Below are 16,948 nucleotides of genomic sequence, written 5' to 3' on the forward strand. Positions count from 1 at the left end.
ACAGCATCCAATGAAGCTTGGGAAAAGAATCACAGCTTGAGGAGAGGGTGTAAGGGAAAGGGCTGCTGACAGTGGAGACTAAATGATGGTCCCTGATGAGGTGGGGATTTACTTGGGAAAAGATCTCTGATCCCACAGAGGAGACTACCTAAAACGAAGAGGGTCCTTAGCATCTGCTTATTCCCATTCCAGTAGAATTGGCATTCACTTGAGGCTCCATTACTCTGTCTGATCCTGCTAACCTGAGGTTCCCTTCTGGGTGGATTCTTACAGAAAGAGGGAACAAGTACAAACTTTGAGTCTTCAATTTAGAAAGTAGTCCTAATCTTGGGGTACATCTGATCTTACTATGCTATAACTTTGGGGTTCATAGATTCCGTGTTGACACTCTATCTGTCTATATAACTATGTGTCCTTCTATATGTGTAATTTTTCTTTGTGATTGTCCTTCCATCTATGTCTGTTCCTTCCTTAGTCTCTCTCTCTCTCTCTCTCTCTCTCTCTCTATCTGTCTACCTGTGTGCTGTCTGTCTATCAATATATCTATATTTTCTGTGTGTCTCTTTGTGATCTCTGGATCTATCTGCCTGTCTATATGTGCATCTATCCATCTGTCTGCCAGCCAGTCCCTTCTGGTAATCTATATGTATATATGTATGTATTTGCTTCTCTCATTTTCTGTCTTTTGGTCCATCTCTATGTATGTCTGTGTCTGCCCGTTTTTTCTCTACGCAGATAGATAGCTTTTTGTTAGAGAGACAGAAAGAGAGGGAGGGAGAGAGAGAAAGTCACAGATATGCAGAATGATAAATGGACAAGTTCATTGATCGATATTCATATACAGTCAGACATATAGAGAGACACACAGATAGAATGAGATAGATAGATACATACATACATACATACATACATAAATAGATAGACACAGACAGATATATAGCGATACAGTTAGATATAATGACAGATAGACAGAAAGGTAGACTTTTTTTAATTGTTCTTTTGGAAATAACTTGGAAATAATGGTGAACTTTCAAATAGTCAGAAGAACCCGAGCCTTTACCCATAATTTCACCTTCAAAACTAATTTGAAATTCAAATATAAAAGTTTCAAAATTGAACTTAGCTCAAAATATCTCCAGATTAAAAATGAGACACACACACACACACAAGCACACATGCACACACACAAGCAGACACACCCTACCATCCTAACTTTGGGGAGGTTGGGAAGCGAGGGATTGCAAAACTGCTTTCATTCCCCTTTAACTCCTGAAAAAATATAATCATGCAAGTCTGTAGATCAAAATGATTGCTAAATTAATCCCCATATTCTAAGTCTTCCCTTTCTGAGGATTTCATCATAGGATGACAGAATATTTGTTTTAACAAGATAAAGGTGACAAATAACTTAAAATGTGTTAGAAAAGCTCCCTAATTTGGAAAAAGAATGTCAATTGGGAATGATCAGCAGTGAGCTGTTGAGCTTGATAGACACTTATCTGAGCCAATCCTCAGTCCTTCCATTGGCCCTTGTGACTGTATCCTAACCCATTTTCCCCCATAGCATTTCTTTTCCCCACAATTGTCCCATAGAATTCACCTATAGATTGCAAATCTCTCTCGCCATGCTGAGATTATCTTTCTTACTACCAATTCTTTCTAGGCTTCGTCATTTCTTTCCTAACTTCTTCTGATTCGACTTTGAGACAACTCAGCACTCTGGAATCTTTGCTGGAACTTCTCCAATGAACAGATGTTCCTTTCCATCCTCTTAACAAGGTAAAATGCTCCTATTTTCAACTTTCCTCCTTCAACTCAGTCTGGGACTAACTCAGTCCTTTCTAGGTTCTCTAGTTAAAGGGCCTTGGCTCCAGGTAAATAGAATTCTCAGGGGAGATCAAATAACCAGTTTTCCCTCTGCTGTAGAAATGTTTCTCAAATTAATGAAAATGACAGGAAACAATCCTTCTCCAGATTCCGTATCTTGGGGGCTCCTTCAGATTTCTCCCAAGATGTCTCTTTGAGCAGTTCGTCGGATTCTGGGCTGCAGGAAAATCTGGTCCATGTTTTTGGCTCCTAATAAAAGTCTTGAGGTGAGTCTTCTGTTTCATAGGGTTTCATCTCTTCACCCCCTCGCCAGGACTGGGAATTTGGGGGAAGTAACATCCAGGGCATTCCTAGAAATATCTTAGGAGTTTCCCAGGTGGGGAATTACTTTCTCTATTAGCAGTCATGTGCCAATGATCATCAGAAATTATGTGAACAAAACCATCAGTTCTCTCCACTTCAAAAGGAAAATTAGTTCTCAGTATTCGCTGGTCTTTTCAAACAAAAACTTGTCTATTGGAATGGTTGCACTCTGGAAATTGACCTTCAAAATGCCCCAAATCAGGTTATAGTTGATAATTCTTTTCCTTCTTCAAAAACTCAAACCCATAATACGTTCTCTCCAAAAATAAAACTTAGGGTTACTAAGGAAAAGGTTCAAAATTATCTCTAAAAAGGAACACCTCTAAGATTCCCTTCTCCTTTGCATTTTTACTCTAATTTCCTTTGGGCTGCCAATTTGTCTTTCTTTTCCCCTTGCCTTAAAGCAATTTGGCCTATGGCTAAAGCTGCTCCTAGAGAGGAATTTAGTGGCTCAATTAAAAAATGTTTTAGTGTTTCCTTAACATTGAAAGCAAAACCTTTTCCCCTGTATTTCCTGTCCCTTGACAACAATTGAAAGACCCATCAGGTACATAGTTGCCCATCCTCAAATGAACTGTCTTTACTCCAGAAATCACACACACACACACACACACACACACACACACACGCGCGCACACACACACACACACACAAATACGGTAATCTGAAAAAATCAACACTAACTCTTTGAAAACAAATATACCAGGTTGACAAAAAATGTGAAATGACTTCACTCAAATAACCAAGTTAATACCTCGAAGAAAATGCATCTTATTGGCTATACTAAAAATTCAGTGCACTTGATATACACGATTTCACACATTAGTCCTAGCAAAACTTGGGAAGAAAAGATGAGACAGAAAGTCAAAAACTTCTGCACCTCCTTTGGCCTTCTGCTGGATAATCCCCTGTGCACATGGCCAGCGCTTCCCTCATCTCTAGCTTTTTGGAGGAATGAACTATTGTACGACAACTTGATAGACATCATTTGCTAACGTTTTTATCACCTGCATTCAGAAGAAATCCATTGGACATACAGTATAGTCCAAACCCTACAGAACATTGAGATGAAATGGAGAACTTAAGTTCTTCAACTTCTAGTTAAAGTCTTTCATAAACCAAATTTGATAACTCTTTTGACCTCATGCCCTGACATTTCCATTCATGAAGAAATTTTCTCTATTTTAGTAGCCTTAAAACAGTTACTCAGACACTCTATAGAACACTCTTGTTCTCACACTCCAACTGAAGCTTCCTATTCAACGCTTTCAGCCAACCATTCACGCATGTCACCTATACTATCCTCGCTCTTCCTTCTACTAGAAATACTGCTTCACTCACATACACAGATACCAATACTCTGTGACAAAAAAAGTTAGTCAATGGGGGAGCGTGTGGGCAGGTTGAACCGGGCTCCATTTTTGCCGACTTACCTTGGAACCAGATGTGATTGATGTTCCACTCTCTTTCCAACATTCCCAGGTACCTGGTCCATAATATATCATATATATATAACTATGTCTAGATGTGAACATACACTTGGCAGCAGTTTCACTGGGATATAGCCTGGGGTATGCATGGAAACGCGATTGTCCTCTTGGTTCCTGATTAAAGAGAGGTTCCTTTGCCGAGAGTTTGGCTTCACTAACCGAACCCACCCAGCTGATTCCTGACTGTACTCGCTGGGTTCTTGTGTGTACCTCACATCTGGTGGTCAAACTGGCTGGAGGTTTAGGCACCCATAAGTTGGGTCTCCTGGCTGGTTTGCTATTTGTTAACATGGAAATAACACAGAACTCTCAAATAGTCCAAAAACCCAAGTCTTGAATCAGGATAGGGATAAATCACATATTCTATTCTTTTCTCAGAGTCTGGCGCCAAAACTTTTACAGGCCATAAACCCTGGACTATGGGAATGTTATCCCTGGGAGGGCCACCAGGCTAGAAGAAAACTCCAAGGAACAAAAGAATTTGGGGAACCTCTCCACCATTTTGGGGAAATCCAGGAGCAGGGAAAGATGAGTGACAATGCTGTAGCTAAAAAGGAAATCCCTGACAGGATACAGTCAAATTTAGGAAAAGAATCCTAGCAAAAGTAAAATCCCATGTGATTCATTGTCTGTTGTTTATATGGTTATTTGTTAAACAGCTGTAGAAATTAATGGATGTTCTCTTGATTGACATCACTATGAATCCTATCTTCCAAAGACTAAGTTAAAATATTAGAACACACTTTTGCTCTCACACCAATTTCGCCATTCCCCTCTCTGAAGGAATGTCAAAGGTCAATGGACTTCCCAGTGTTCCTATTGTCAACCTGAAATCAAGAAACCCCAAACTTGTGGACTAGTGGGATATGGTGTAGCCTGGGTTTCTGGTGGATCTTATAGGTTGGAGACCCCAAAGTTTGTACTTGTTTCCTCATCCCGTGAGAATCCAGAGAGATGGAGACAGACAAACAGAAAGCCAGATAGCAGGCCGACTGGCAGATGGGTAGTCAGATAGGTAGGAGGGCAGATAGATGGATATAGAGATAGCACATAGAGAGAAACATAGTCAGACACAGATAGAGAGATAGACAGGCAGGCAGACAGACAGAAAGAGAGATAAATAGATAGGAAGATAGAAAGAAGTCATAGAAACACACACAGACACAATGAGAGATAGTCAGAGATATTGAAAGATCAATAGAACATGAAAATATCGGAGAATGAAACAAAGGGACAGACAGAGACAGGTAGATGGAAGGATAGATCAAGGGAAGATGGGATGAAGTGACAGACACAGAAAGTCAGGCAGATGGATAGACAGGCAGACAGGTATAGACTGATAGCAATACAGATAGATAGATACAGGTAGATGAATAGATGATATATAGAGAGAATGAGAGAAAAACAGACTAAGAGACACAGATAGGTGGATCGACAGAGATACAGAAGGACTAAGATATGGACACAGACAGATGGACTAGATTCTCTCTCACTTTGTCTATCTACCTGCCTTTCTGTGTTTTATCAGACTGTCCTTCTGTCTGCATGTCCCACCTAACTATATGTGTCCATGTTTTTATGGATGTATATACGATATCTATCTATCTATCTATTTCTCTCTCTCTCTCTCTGTCTCTCTCTCTGTCTCTCTCTCTCTGTCTCTCTCTCTCTCTCTCTCTCTCTCTCTCTCTCTCTCTCTCTCTCTCTCTCTCTTAATGTCTTAGTGTTTCTCTCTGTCGTCTATATAACGATCTACATGCCTGTCTGTGTATCTAACGAGTTTGTCTGTATCTCTGCCAATCAGTCAGGTCTGGCTGTATATCTCTTTGTGTGCTTTTATGTATCCATTTATGTATCTCTCTATGTATCTAACTAATGTTGACTTATAAAAACACAAAACTATTAAATAGTCACAGAACTCACTCTTTAGTCAAGGAAAAGGGGGTCAGTGTGACAGTAGAGCTCTAGACAGAGGTGGTCGCCACAAGGCTACACAGAGTCCGAGGATTGAACTCTCGTTGATCTGGACACTGACCCCTGGGAAAGGCAACACCACCAGACTGGACAGTTCCAAAGAACAAAAGAATTTGGGGAACTTCTCTAACATTTGGGGAAATCCATGGGCAGGGAAAGATGATTGACTTTGCTCTAGCTACAAAGAAATTGGGAGTGTTCAAACTCTACTGACAGCATCCAATGAAGGTTGGGAAGAGAGTCACAACTTGAGGAGAGGGTCTAAGGGAAAGGGCTGCAGACATTGGATACTAAAAGATGGTCCCTGATGAGGTGGGGATTTACTTGGGAAAAGATCTCTGATCCCACAGGGGAGACTACCTAAAACAAAGAGGGTCCTTAGTATCTGCTTAGTCCCATTCCAGTAGAATTGGCATTCACTTGAGGCTCCATTACTCAGGTTGAACCTGCTAGCCTGAGTTTCCCTTCTGGGTGGATTCTCATAGAAACAAGAAACAAGTACAAACATTGAGATTTCAATTTAGAAGCTAGTCCTAACCTTGTTGTACATCTGATATTACTATGCTACAAGTTTGGGGTTCCTAGATTCCGTATTTACGCTCCATCTGTCTATCTATTTATCTGTCTGTCTATATATGTAATTCTTTGTGATTGTCCTTCCATCCATGTCTGTTCCTTGCTTGGTCTCTCTCTCTCTCGCTCTCTCTCTCTCTCTCTCTCTCTCTCTCTCTCTCTCTCTGTTTTTATATCTGTCTACCTGTGTGCTGTTTGTCTGTCAATATATCTATATTTTCTGTGTGTCTCTTTGTGCTGTCTATGGATCTATGTACCTGTCTGTATGTATATCTATCCATCTGTCTGCCAGCCAGTCCCTTCTGGTTATCTCTAGGTGTATATGTATATATGTATGTATGTATGTATGTATATATGTATGTATGTATTTGCTTCTCTCATTCTCTGTCTTTCTGTCCTCTCTATGTCTGTCTGTGTCTGTCCTTTTTTTCTATGCAGATAGCGATTTGTGAGAGAGGGAGGGAGGGCGGAAGGGAGGTACGGAGGGAGAGAGAGAGAGAGAGAGAGACAGAGAGAGAGAGAGACAGAGAGAGAGAGAGAGAAATCCACAGATATGCAGAATGATAAATGGACAAGTTGATACATCAATAGCCCGATAGACATATACAGGCAAACACTTAGAGAGACACACAGATAGGATGAGATTGATGATAGATAGATACATACATACATATATACATAAATTGATAGGCACAGACAGATATATACACAGTTAGATATGACGGATAGAAAGGTAGACTGAAGTATCGAAAAATTAATAAACAGAGAGAATGACAGATAGTGAAACAGAGGGTCAGACACAGAGACAGAGAAAGTCAAGGAGATCGATTCATAGACATAAAAAGTCAAATATCTACAGAGATAGACTTGGGTAGACAGATTCAAAGAGAGATAGATAGCAGAAAGATCACTAAGTTGATATGAAGAGAAGGAAAGAGAAATAGACTTCCAGACACATACAGACTAATGGATAAAAAGACAGGACAGAGGAACAGACAGACAGACACATGAGCAGACATACTGACAGACAGATTAATTTCTCTGTCATTCTTTCTGACTGCCTTCCTTTCTTTGTATCTACAAGTCTATCTCACTGGATGTGAAACTGTCTATCCAGATTTTTGTATCTATCTATCTATCTATCTATCTATCTATCTATCTGTCTGTCTGTCTGTCTGTCTGTCTGTCTATCTATCTCCCTATGTATCTCTTTGTGTATCTGTTGGTGCAGTCTAAGTATCTATCTGCCTGCCTGTTTCTGCATGGATCAATCTATATGTAGATCCTTTGTGTGTTTTATAGTGTTGTGACATCCTGGGGAACTACAACTCCCAGTGTGCCCCACGGGTTCCACTCCTTTGAGTCCTAGATTGGGACTGGTCTGGCAATGGGCCAATCCCAGGTTGAGGGAGGGTCAATGTCCATGGTCCCTCCTTAGCATGGGATTGGTCCAATTCAAGACCAATCCCATGAAAGGAAAATGGACATCATCCCTTTCCCATCATAGGATTGTTCCAATTCAAGACCAATCCCTCTCCGGAAATAAGTTGGAAAAACCCCTAGAGCACACTGGGAGATGTAGTCCACTAGACCACAACCCTTGAAAACCCACAAGATCTCTCTCTATGAATCTATGTAGACATTGAGATGGACAGCATTCAGACAGAAGGACTGATAGATTATTTGATCTGTTATTCTGTCTCTTCGCCTACTTGTTGGTATATCTCTCAGCCTCTCAGTTTTTCTTTTGTGGGTTTTCAAGTGTTGTGACAGCCTGGGGAACTACAACCCCCACTGTGCCACTAGAGTCCCTCCCCTTTGGGTCCTGGCTTGGGATTGGTCCGGAATTGGACCAATCCCGTGGTGGGGGATGAACAATGCCCATGGTCCCTCCTTAGTCCAGGATTGGTCCATCTCAATGCCAATTACGCACAGTAAAATAGGGAGCATCCTTACTCACCCAGGGAATGATTGGTCCAACTCAAGACCAATCACTCCAAGGAAATATGGGGGAGGCACCCCTGGAGGACACTGGGGGATGCAGTTCCTCAGACCACAACCTAAGAAAAGCCACACTATCTCTAGCTCATTATGCATGTAGACTGAGAGGTGGAGAAGGTGACAGAAGGACAGGAGGACTGACAGACAGAGAGCTTCCTTGATCTGTTATTCTGTTTTACTGCCTTCCTTTTAATTTATGTGTCAGTCTGTCTATCTGTCTGCCCATCAGTCCTCTCTGGGTATCTATCTCTATATACGTATGTATGTATGTACCTTTCTATGTATGTATCAGTTTATCAATCTATCTCCAGTGTCTGTCAATCTCTCTTTCAATTGGTCTGTGCCTCTGTCTAACTTATCAATTACTCAATCTTTCCGATTCTCCTTCTCAGGTTTCTACCCAAACATATCGGAATAAGTGGTTGCAGGCAAGCAAAGCATATGATGGTGCCCCTGTGGTTTTCAGATGGCTCAGCAGATGTATTTGGTTCAAGATTGGAGGGGGAGTGGCAGACATACAGTTTGGCCAGTGAGGTGAGTGGCTGTAGCAGACTGCATGATGGGCCTCCATTTTCAAGAGGAGACACATTCTCATTGATACATGGCATCAGAGTGACCACATCAATGGAGAGCTTAATATTTTGAAACATCAGGCAGAGTCACCTTTTAGTTGTTCAGGATTGGCAGAGGTACTGCTAACTCAAATGACAAAAAGGGGTCCGAGTACTGATGTTATTCTAAACCCTATTGGAAGAATTCAAGTTGAAATGTTCCGTATAGACTATTGGTCTTGGCCATTAAAATTTGTAAATATGCTAGGTAAAATGGAGAATCTTCTTCCTAGTGCCGGAATCTTGTAAACTGTGAATTTCTCTATAATTGTTCTTTCAAAAGTAACTTGGAAATAATGCTGAACTTTCAAATAGTCAGAAGAACCCAAGTCTTTATACATAATTTCACCTTCAAATCAAATTTGAACTTCAAATATGTAAGTTTCAAAATTGAAATTAGCTCAAAAATTCTCCAGATTAAAAATGCGACATACTCACACACACACACACACGAGCACGCACACACACAGTCACACATACACACACACACACACCTCCTCCCAACCTAACTTTGGGGAGGTTTAGAAGCGAGGTATTGGAAAGCTGTTTTAATTCACCTTTAAGTACTGAACAAATATAATCATGCCTGTCTGTAGATCAAAATGATTGTTAAAATAATCCCCATATTCTAAGCCTTGCCTTTTTGAGGATTTCATCATAGTATGACAGAACTTTTGCTCTAACAAGAGAAAAGTGGGAAGTAACTTAAAATGGGGGAGAAAAGCTCCCTACTTTGGAATACTAATGCTTGGTATAAGTTTGTAATGATCAGCAGTCAATTGTAGAGCTTGACAGACACTTAGCTGAGCCAATCCTCAGTCCTTCCATTGGCCCTTGTGACTGTATCCTAATGAATTTTCCTCCATAGCATTTCTTTTCCCCATGATCTTTCCAAAGAATTCACCCTTAGATGGCAATTCTCTCTCACCATGCTAAGATTATCTTTCTTACTACCAATTCCTTCTAGGCTCCATCATTTCTTTCCTAATGTCTTCTGATTCGACTTTGAGACAACCCAGCACTCTGGAATCTTTCCTGCAACTTCTCCAATGAACTGATGTTCCGTTCCATCCTCTTAACAAGGTAAAATGCTCCTATTTTCAACTTTCCTCCTTCAACCCAGTCTGGGGACTAACTCAGCCCTTTCTAGGTTCTCTACTAAAAGGGCCTTGGCTGTAGGTTAATAGAATTCTCAGGGGAAATCGAATAGCCAGCCAGTTCTCCCTCTGCTGCAGAAGTATTTCTCACATCAATTAAAATGACAGGAATCAATCCTTCTCTGCATTCCGTATCTTGGGGGCTCCTTTGAATTTCTCCTAAAGATGTCTCGTTGACCATTTCTTCAGATTCTGGGCTGCAGGAAAATCTGGTCCAGGCTTTTTGCTCCTAAGAAACATCTGGAGGTAAATCTTCACTTTCATAGGTTTTAATGTCTTCACCCCCCTTCCAGAACTGGGGGGGTTAAATCCAGGGCGTTCCTATAAATGTCTTAGGAGTTTCCCAGGTGGGGAATTCCTTTCTCTATTAGCTGTCTTGTGCCAATGATGATCAGAAATAATGCGCACAAAACCATTAGTTCTCTCTACTTCAAAAGGAAAATTAGTTCTCCTTATTCCCTGGTCTTTTCAAGCAAAAACTTATCTATTGGAATGGTTGCACTCGGAAAATTGAATTTCAAAATGCCCCAAATCAGATTATAGTTAATGATGCTTTTTCTTTTTGAAAAACTCAAACCCCTAACATTTCCTCTCCAAAAACAAAACTTAGGGATACTAAGGAAAAGGTTCAAAATTACCTCTAACTAGGAACACCTCTACTATTCATTCTCTTTTTCTTTTTTTACTCTAATTTCCTTTGGGCTGCCAATTTGCCTTTCTCTTCACCTTGCATCAAAGGACGTTGGCCTATGACTAAAGCTGCTCCTAGAGAGGAAGTTTGTCGCTAAATTAAAAAATGTTCACTGTTTCATTGGCTTTTAAAGCAAAGTCTTTCCCCCCATATTTCATGTCTTTTGACAGCAGTTGAAAGACCAGTAAGGTCCATAGTTACCCTTCCGCAAATGAAATGTCTTTACTCCACAAATCACTCATACACACACACACACACACACACACACACACACACACACACATACACGGTAATCTGAAAAAATTAACCCTAACTCTTTGAAAACAAATACCAGCTTGATAAAAATGTGAAATGACTGCATACAAATAAACATGTTAATACCTCGAGGACAATGCATCTTATTAGCAATACTGAATATTGCCTGCACCTGATATACAGGATTTCACACATTACTCCTACCAAAATTTGGGAAGAAAATATTAGACTGTAAAGTCAAGAATTTCTGGTCTTCCTTTGGTCTTCTGCTCTATAATCCCCAGTACAGATGACCAGCTCCTGCCCTTGTCTCTAGATTTTCAAAGGAATGAACTGTTGTAATACATCTTGATAGACATTATTTGCTAACATTTCTATCACATGCTTGTAGAAAAAATCCATTAGACATACAGTATAGCCCAAAACTCACAGAACATTGAGAAGAAACAGAGAACTTAAGTTCTTCAGCTTCTAGGAGGAGCTCTTTCATTAACCAATTTTTTGTAACTCTTTAGACCTTCAGCCCTGATATTTCAATTCATGAAGAAACTTTCTCCATTTTCGTAGCCTTAAAGCAGTTACTCAGACACTCTAGAGAACGCTTTGGCTCTCACACTCCAATTCAGACTTCCCATTCAAAGCTTTCAACCAACCATTCACACATGTCACCTATGTATGTATGTATGTATGTATGTGTCTATTTGCTTCTCTCAGTCTCTGTCTTTCTGTCCATCTATCTGTCTGTCTGTTTCTCTCAGTTTTTTTCTCGCCACAGATAGATAGCTATTTATGTGTGTGTGCGTGTGCATGTGAGAGAGAGAAACGCAGATATGCAGAATGTTAAATGGACAAGTTGATAGATCGGTAGACAGATAGACATATACAGGCAGACACATAGAGAGACACAGAGATAGAATGAGATAGATAGATAGATAGATAGATAGACAGATAGACAGACAGACAGATAGATAGAGATACAGTTAGATATAATGAGAGATATACAGAAAGGTAGACTGAGGTATCGATAGATTAATAGACAGAGAGAATGACAGATAGAGAGTCAGAGGGTCAGACACAGATAGAGAGACAGAAAATATCAAGCACATCAATATATAGACAGAAACAGACAAATATCTAGAGAGATAGGCTTGGGAAGATAGATACAAACAGAGATATATAGGTAGAAAGATCACTAGGTTGATATAAAGAGAAGGAAAGGGAAATAGACTTCCAGACTCAGACAGACTGATGGAAAAAAATACAGGTCAGAGGAACAGACAGACAGACACATGAACAGACAGACTGACAGACAGATTAGTTTCTCTATCATTCTTACTATATGCGTTCTTTTCTCTGTATCTACAAGTCTTTATCACTGTATGTGCAACTGTCTATCTATCCAGATTTTTGTATCAGTCTACCTGTCTGTCTCTCTATCTGTCTGTCTGTCTGTCTATCTATCTATCTATCTATCTATCTATCTATCTATCTATCTATCTATCTATATTTTTGTGTATCTGTCAGTGTAGTCTATGTATCTATCTGCCTGCCTGTTTGTGCATGGATCAATCTATGAGTAGGTACTTTGTGTGTTTTAGTGTTGTGACATCCTGGGGAACTACAATTTCCAATGTCCACAAGGAGTCCCAACCCTTTGAGTCCTGGATTAGGATTGGTCTGGCAATGGACCAATCCCAGGTTCGGGGGGAGGTCAATGTCCATGGTACCTCCTTAGGATGGGATTGGTCCATTTCAAGACCAATCCCATGAAAGAATAATGGGCATCATCCATTGCCCAGCAAAGAATTGGTCAAATTCAAAACCAATCCCTCACCAGAAATAAGGGGTAGGGACAGCTGGAGCAAGCTGGGAGATATAGTCCCCAAGCCACAACTCTTGAAAACTCACAGGATCTCTCTCTATAAATCTATGTAGACAGAGAGATGGACAAATGGATAGACAAAAGGACTGACAGACAGATTATTTGATCTGTTATTCTATCTATTCGCCTACTGGTTGGTACATCTGTCAGCCTGTCTGTGTTTCTTTCCTGGGTTTTCAAGTGTTGTGGCAGCCTGGGGATCTTCAACCCCCAGTGTGCTCCTGGAGTCCATCGCCTATAAGTCATGGCTTGAGATTGGTCCGGAATTCTACCCATCCCGTGTTGAGGGAGAGACAATGCCCATGCCCCTCCTTAGTCCAGGATTGGTCCATTTCCAGATGAATAACACCCAGAAAAGTAGGGAACTTCATTCCTCACCCAGCCTAGGATTGGTCCAATTCAAGACCAATCCCTCCCATGAAATATGGGGGAGGGACCCCTGGAGCACATTGGGGGATGCAGTTGCTCAGACCACAACCGAAGAAAAGCCACACTATCTCCACCTCTATATCCATGTAGACTGAGAGATGTACAAGGGGACGAAGAGACAGGAGGACCGACAAACAGAGATCTTCGTTTATCTGTTATTCTGTCATACTGCCTCCCTGTCTATGTACCTGTCAGTCTGTCTATCTGTCTGCCCATCAGTCCTCTCTGGGTATCTATCTCTATATATGTATGTATGTATGTACCTATCAATGTATGTATCTGTTTATCAGTCGATATCCAGTGTCTGTCAATCAGTCTGTCAGTTCGTCTATCCCTCTATCTATCTCATCAATCACGCGATCTTTCCCATTCTTCTTCTCAAGTGTCCACGCAAGAATATCGGAATAATTGGTTGCTGGCAAACAAAGCATATGATGGTGTCCCTGTGATGTTCAGGTGGTGTAGATGTATTTGGTTCAAGATTGGAGGGGGAGTGGCAGACCTCCACTTTGGCCAGTGAGGTGAGTGGCTGTGGCAGACTGGATGATGGGTCCAAACCCTTCTGATCAGACTGATCCTTGAGGTGCTGGAAGTCTTGAATAGGAAATCAAGGAATCAAGATCTCAGAGGCTAAGCTCTGTGCCTTACTTACCGGGATCTTAACCTGTTGTCCTGACATTTCCAAACAAGGAGCATTTACTAAACAAGAATGGCTCTCACACTCCAACTCGAGCTTCCAATTCAACGCTTTCAGCCAACCATTTACGCATGTCATCTATACTATCCTCGCTCTTCTTTCTACTAGAAGTACTGCTTCACTGACATACAAGAGGGGAGAATACCTAACTAGGATTGTCATTCACCTGAGGGTCCCCCACTCAGTCTGAAAGTGCTCGCCTGGGATTCCCTTCAGAATGGATTCCCTGGGGAACAGGGAACAAGTATAATCTTTGGGGTCTCCCCCTTACAAGCTCCCCCTGAAACCTCAGCTTCGCCAGATCTCACTAGGCCACAAGTTTGGGCTTTCTAGATTCCATGTTGACACACCTTGTTGTTGATGCTGTGAATACATTCACTGCATTCAATTAGGAAAAGCAGGAGCTATGCTTGCCAACGGTGGCCATTAATACAGGCACAGTATGGTTTTTTGCAGGAAACAGAATTGCTTACAGTTTGCCACGTGATGAAGATCATAGCACAGACTAGTAAAATCCCATGTGATTCTCTGTATGTTGTTTATCTGGTTATTTGTTGAACAGCTCTAAAAATTAAAGGAATGCAAGATGCAGAATGTATTCTCTTCATTGAGAACACCGGGATTCCTATCTTGAAAAGAGAAACTTAAAATGTGTGAACACACTTTTGCTCTCACAGCAATCTCCCCATTCCCGTGTCTGAGGGAATGTCAAAGGTCAATGGCCTTCCCGGTTTTCCTATTGTCAACGTGGAATCTAGAAACCCCAAACTTGTGGGCTAGACGGATCTGGTGTAGCCTGGGTTTGCGGAGGAGCTTGTAAGTTGGAGACCCCAAAGTTTGTACTTGTTCCCTGATCCCGTGAGAATCAAGAGAGATAGAGACAGACAAACAGAAAGACAGATAGGCAGGCCAACGGGCAGATGGGTACTCAGGTAGGAGGGCAGATAGATGGATATAGAGATAGAACATAGAGAGACACATAGTCAGATACAGACAGAGAGATAGACAGGTGGAGAGACAAATCGAGGGATAAATAGATAGGAAGATAAAACAAAAAGACATAGAAACACAAACAGACAGAATGAGAGATAGTCAGAGACATTGGAAGATAAATAGAACATCAGAATATCAGAGAGTAAAACAAAGGGACAGACAGAGACAGATAGATGGAAGGACAGACTGAGGGAAGATGGAATGGAGAGACAGACTGAGATACACAGAAATTCAGGTAGATGGATAGACAGCCAGACATGGATAGAGAGATAGCAATACAGATAGATAGATACAGGTAATTCAATACATTGATATATAGACATAATTAGAGAATAATGGACTGACAGACACAGAGAGATGGATCGACAGATATACAGAAGGACTGACACATTGTTATGGGCATGGAAGGATACCCTTTTGGATTCAGGAAGGATGCCGTTTGCAAGCATGCAATGACTCCAAAACTTAGCTGAAAAACAAAAAAGAAATTTATTAATTTAGAAAGTAATGTTGAGAGTAGCCAGGAGGATAGCAAGGTAGAACAGCAAGATGGGGAGCAGTTCCCTGGGAGGACAGCATGAAAGGAAAGGATGTTCCCCCCGATGACATCGGTTCTGGGGATTTTATACATCCTTCCCAACAATTAGTCACTCAGGCATGAGGTGGGGTGATCGTACTAGGGTCTGCCTGGGGACATAAAGATTCCTTCGTTTTAGGGGACAAACAGATGTCCGATAGGATCGAGGTGTGGTCTGAAGGTGCATCTTTCTGACCATCTAGAGGACGATCAAAGGAAGATAGTCATCTCAGGAAACTAGGTGGGGTCATTGGGTGTTTTTAGTCTCAGAGTCAGAAAAACAAGAAGGTAGTTCCCTTGACAATAGTTCGCCTGGGTTTCTGGGGTACAGTGCCCATGTCAACATGAACTAGTTTCTCTGTCATTTTGTCTATCTGCCTGCTTGTCTGTATGTCTATGAGCCTGTCCTTCTGTCTGCAAAACCCATCTGGCAATATCTATGTGTCCATATGTTTATGGATCTATTTACGAATCTATGTATCTATCTAATCTATCTATCATCTATCTATCTATCTATCTATCTATCTATCTATCTTTCTTTCTTTCTATGTCTTAGTGCTTCTCTCTGTGTAGTCTATATAACTATCTACCTTCCTGTCTGTGTATCTTATGAGTCTGTCTGTATCTCTGCCAATCAGTCAGGTCTGGCTATATATCTCTCTGTGTGTTTTTCAGTATCTCTTTATGTATCTCTCTATGTATCTATCTAACTATTGTTGATTTGTAAAAACAGAAAACTATTAGTCAGAAAAATGACCCTTTCATCAAGGAAAAGGGGGTCAGTGTGACAGTAGGGATCTAGAAAGTGCTGGGCGCCACAAGGCTACGGAGAGTCCAAGGATTGAACTATGGTTGCTCTGGACACTCACCCCTGGGAAACGCAACAGCACCAGATTCGACAGTTTAGAGAAGAAAAGAATTTGGGGAACTTCTCCACCATTTGGGGGAAATGCAGGGGCAGGGAAAGATGATTGACTTTGCAGAAGCTACAAAGAAAATGGGAGTGTTCCAACTCTACTGACAGCATCCAATGAAGCTTGGGAAAAGAATCACAGCTGAGGAGAGATCTAAGGGAAAGGGCTGCTAACAGTGGAGACTAAAGGATGGTCCCTGATCAGGTGGGGATTTACTTGGGAAAAGATCTCTGATCCCACAGGGGAGATTACATAAAATAAATGGGGTCCTTACCATCTGCTTAGTCCCATTCAAGTAGAATTGCCATTCACTTGAGACTCCATTACTCAGTCTGAACCTGCTACCCTGAGGTTCCCTTCTGGGTGGATTCTCACAGAAACAGGGAACAAGTACAAACTTTGAGTCTTCAATTTAGAAGCTCGTCCTAACCTTGGGGTACATCTGATCATACTATGCTACAAGTTTGGGGTTTATAGATTCCATGTTGACACTCTATCTGTCTATATATCTATG

At 41.2% G+C, this 16,948-nt stretch overlaps 1 long non-coding RNA gene across 1 annotated transcript in view; it reads left to right on the forward strand.

The window, feature by feature from the left end:
- LOC103103347 (uncharacterized) overlaps nt 1–16,948 on the forward strand; it is a 308,316-nt gene that overhangs the window by 70,350 nt on the left and 221,018 nt on the right. The window contains exons 9-13 of the long non-coding RNA XR_008914376.1: nt 1,664–1,779; nt 1,975–2,093; nt 8,621–8,762; nt 9,807–9,922; nt 13,637–13,774. This is a non-coding gene — a long non-coding RNA (uncharacterized LOC103103347). The remainder of the gene's footprint in view (nt 1–1,663; nt 1,780–1,974; nt 2,094–8,620; nt 8,763–9,806; nt 9,923–13,636; nt 13,775–16,948) is intronic.

The sequence above is a fragment of the Monodelphis domestica genome, chromosome X (assembly GCF_027887165.1).
Source record: "Monodelphis domestica isolate mMonDom1 chromosome X, mMonDom1.pri, whole genome shotgun sequence".
Taxonomy (NCBI): domain Eukaryota; kingdom Metazoa; phylum Chordata; class Mammalia; order Didelphimorphia; family Didelphidae; genus Monodelphis; species Monodelphis domestica.